General features: G+C 45.3%; 1 non-coding gene across 1 annotated transcript; it reads right to left on the bottom strand.

Moving 5' to 3' along the window:
- Window positions 1-3,314: 3,314 nt before the first annotated feature.
- Window positions 3,315-3,383, bottom strand: Trnar-ucu (transfer RNA arginine (anticodon UCU)). The gene has a single exon. It is a non-coding gene; the product is annotated as a tRNA-Arg (tRNA).
- Between the last annotated feature and the right edge of the window lie 1,066 nt (window positions 3,384-4,449).

Here is a 4,449-nt window from a genome sequence, read left to right as displayed (position 1 = left end):
CCCTAAGGACTCAGTTAACCCTGTACCTCTTTTCTGTCACTTCCTCTCGATTCTTGACACATCCATGGGCTCACCTTCGGCTCGATGCCTGATGGTCACGTTGGATTCGCGTATGTTCACAGAGGACATATTGAGCAGCATATCTTGCCAGATGGGTGCCGTGTTTTCACTGCAGAGCTGGTGGACCTATGTCTTGCTCGTGAGCACATCCATTCATGCCCCGGTGAGTCGTTTCTTCTCTGTAGTGAGTCCTTGAGTAGCCTCCAAGCTAACGACCAGTGATACCCTCGCCGTACTTTGGTAGCGACCATCCAGGAGTTGTAACGATCCAGTCGTTCAGTGCTGTTTACCTGTACCTGAGGACTTGTTGCCATCCCATTCAATGAACTTGCTGACAGGTTGACCAAACAAGCTAAACGAAAACCGTTTCTGGACATCGGCATCCATATAACTGCATGCGTTTTTCGGCCTTGGGAGACGGAATGGCATGACCTCAGTACGCTCAAATAACTGTGTGACATTAAGAAGACTGTGAGTATGTGGAAGTCTTCCGTGGGGGACTCTTGCAGGGCCGGCCGGAGTGGCCGAGCGCTTCTAGGCGCTACAGTCTGGAACCGCGCGACCGCTACGGTCGCAAGGTCGAATCCTGCCACGGGCATGGATGTGTGTGATGTCCTTAGGTTAGTTAGGTTTGAGTAGTTCTAAGTTCTATGGGACTGATGATCTCAGTGCTCCCATAGTGCTCAGAGCCCTTTGAACTCTTGCAGGGACACTGTGGTTCTCTGCTGGCTCCGCATTGGCCACGCCCAGGTGACTCAAGGCTTTCTCAGTGTCGGTGCGGCGCCCAGTTGACAGTGGCCCATATTCTGTTGCGCAGTCTTACTTTGGCTGCCCTGCAACATCACCTTCGGTTACCGGACTCGTTACTATTAATTTTAGCTGGCAGCGCCTCATAAGCCGATTTAATTTTACGTTTTATACGTGAGGATGAGTTTTATCATTCTATCTAAGTTTTAGCCCATGTCCCTTGTCCCCCTGTGTCCTCCACCCTAGGGCTTTTAGGCTGGAGGTTTTAATGTGTTGCAGAGTGGCTGGCTTATCCTTTTTATTCTTGTGATCAGCCAGCCATGGTCATTTACTCTCTTGTTTTAATCTCTTCTACCTGTTTCTTGCGTCTCTCTGTGGTTTTCTTGTCTACTTTGTCCATTGTAGTGTTTGTTGGCCTTCTGTCATTCTTGTGGGTTTTCCCTTTCTCCCAGTTTTATGTTGTAAGTGTCGTTTGTTTTATTGTCACCCTTGTGGAACTGTTTTAATAGGAACAAGGGACCGATGACCTAACAGTTTGATCCCTTCCTCCTCTTTAAACCAATCAACCAACCAATAAACCAAAGACATTTTTCAGCTGCATACATGCGATCGATATCCTGAAGATCACTTACAGGAGCGAATATTGATGACACTCTCTGGAGATAACAGAACACAGCCGTTGGAATTAGTGCCCTGCTCAGACATATGAGTGCAAAGGAACACACAGTGGCAGTACTCTGATAAAATTCTCTAAAACATTGATTTAAAACCAGAGTAAAAGTCTTCTTACACACTATAAGATGTAAAATAATCCTGGACCTCCATACTAACCAAGGCAGCGAACGACTCCATCACCGACGAGGCACATAAATATCGTCTGCACCGAGAGCCGCTTAGTTCTACCTCACACAAAATGCCAAATGACTTCGTTGCTCGTGGCCTATTTACAGACAGTCGTTCCATTGCAGGGTAGGAAACAATACGGTATGCTGGTGCCTGTAGTATGGACAGTAGGCTGCACACATGATGCATCATGAGGAGCTGCCGCCGGAAGATAAGTGGTGGTTCACCAGCCTCAACGCAGAGGCTAGGAATTAGTCTCGTCCTATATGCTCCTGTCGCCAACACAATCCACTCACGATGGACAGCATCATTTATCATCAGGTAAGGTGGTCGTACTGAGACATAAACTGTGCAACGTTAGTCAACATGGGATCGCACAAACGCTCCTTGTTAACATGAAGCAGAGATGATCGGTCTGCTCCGCATGATCTGTGGCTGAGGCATTTTAAATTAATCAATGCCTTTAAACCTCAGGCCCTAACAGTCTTGAGATGTGATAACCATGTGAGATGTCCCATCGAAAGTGAGACCCAAAAACTTCACTGAACATTTAAAATTACGAACAATGTATCTCATTGTAAGAAGACGCAGATTGAAAGGACGACAAGAACGATTAAAATTAACGCAAACATATTTCTCTGAGGAAAGTTTAAAGCCTGTGCTATCTGTCCAATCTTCTAATCGTCGTATGAAGGTGCAGCTGACGCATGGACATTACGAGATTGGAGGAAGAGCAGCAGATGGCAATGTCGTCCACAAACGATGAACATCTAACTAGAGACTTAATTGTGGATGTAATACCATTGATTGCAGTAGTAAAAAAAGTCACGCTTAAAACATATCCTTCAGGCAACCCATATTCTTTCTCGATCACTGAGAAATGGCATCACAGATACAATATCGAAAAAATCATCTGGAAAAGAAGAACCGTATGAAAATTGGTAATCATCCCCTGAAGCCCTATTGGTGAATGTCTCAGGATATGATACCTCCAAGCAGTGTCGTAGACCCTCACAAGAGCGAAGAAAACACCTATGAGGTGCTGTATGCAGAGGAAGCGTTGTTGGATTTCCGCCTCCAGCAGGATAATGATGTCGAGGGTTGAATGATTCCAGTAAAAGTCCCCTTCGGCAAGCCCCCTGTGCTGAAGCGAAAATTGCCGCAGTTTCTATAGACACAGGGTGCCATTGTTTAATGGAAACAGTTAAGGAACCATAGTGAAATATCTTGTTGTGAAACTGTCTACTTTTCTCACTTGTGGCCGAGAAAACTGTAACCCTCTCATCTTGGACTGGAAGAATTAAAGATTATGAGTGGGATTACTACATTGACTCGTGAAGTAATACAAAATTATTTCAGTCTTCATTGTATTTGTTTCTGTACAAATGTGCGTTCTATTGCTATATTTCTATCTGTAGGTAAAAACTGGGTATTGAAAGATAATTTCTGTGAACAGGCACGTGAAGATATGGTTTCGTTTTGACAGCATTTATATATAACAGCGTCATGGATAACAGATCTTCGAGAATTTTGCTTGTATGTGTAAGGTTAACATACTTCACAATAGAACTGAGGTCACAACAATTTTCACCTTTTGAAGACGCTTGTGGTTACCCTTATGTCAATACCCATGTTGTGACTGGCAGACATTTTTAAAAATTGCCCGTCCCTTGTGGGGATCGAACCCACGACCTTTGGATTAGAAGTCCAACGCGCTATCCTCTGCGCCAATTTTTTTTGGCAAGTGCTCTAGCAAGTGAGCTACTTTTTTTTTTTTTTTTTTGACTTGCGAGCGGGACATGCAGGTGGCGGCAAGGAGGGCAGGGGTCAATTAGTCCGAGGCCTGGCCACGGTGCCGCCCTCATACCCGTCACCACTCACATTGATTGTAAAGGAACATTGACTTCTTTTTTTTTTTTGGATAGCATCAATATGGGGTTGGAGCCAGATCATTCGGTTGATACATAAACGGGTGAAGGTCTTAGAGCTCGAACAGCTATCCAATACCTGTTCTACTGAATGCAATATGGAGCATATTACCATACTTGCGACGGTGATCCGCGTAGTGTGTAATTTTAATATATTCCGTTTCCATGTGTAACAGAAACTCGCTGTAATCGTCGCCCGTCGGCCGATTGAAGACATGACTTGTATATTGGCCCAACAGCCACATGACGGCTTTATTTTTAGTTGGCGGAAAATATTTGACGTCCGGTCTGTGCAGTAAGTTCGTGTCTATGTTATTTTCAGATGTCCTAGTTACAAGGGCGACTTTTTGACGAACCCATTGCCAATTGCGCATGCGGTGACTGCAAGTATATCTGTGGGGAACAGTATCCACTTGGTGACAATCTGTGTCGCTTATCCCAATCGCATGCAGGCCCCCATTTGTGCTGATAATGTTGTTGACCGTTTTGTACCATGTCGACCTGACCAAGGACGATGTTCTGCTGATGTTCACCCACAGGACATCCCAGTTGACTCCAGTGTGCTTTTGTTCGATTCTGTTCTTGCCCTCATATTGTTTCCTGTGCTCCAGAATGTTCTTGGCAGTTAAGGGGCGATGTTGGAGAAGGACCTCGCTCAAGTAGCTCTTTTCCAGATAATATGTGCGGATGTGGGAGAGCTGGTAGTCGATCGTCTGCACATTGATCGGCGTCTCTACGCTTTCAGGCGCGTCTGCCTCAAACAACTTAGCCGTAAGGGTGTCAGAGTAGTTTTGGATTAAGGATGTCATCCGTTTAATGTACAAAGCCATTGCTTTGGCGTTCAGATCGGTCAGACCCATACCACCATGCA

This window comes from Schistocerca nitens, chromosome 5, assembly GCF_023898315.1.
Source record: "Schistocerca nitens isolate TAMUIC-IGC-003100 chromosome 5, iqSchNite1.1, whole genome shotgun sequence".
NCBI lineage: Eukaryota > Metazoa > Arthropoda > Insecta > Orthoptera > Acrididae > Schistocerca > Schistocerca nitens.
The sequence above is the reverse complement of the archived record's forward strand: the minus strand, read 5'-3'. Positions and strand labels throughout refer to the sequence as shown.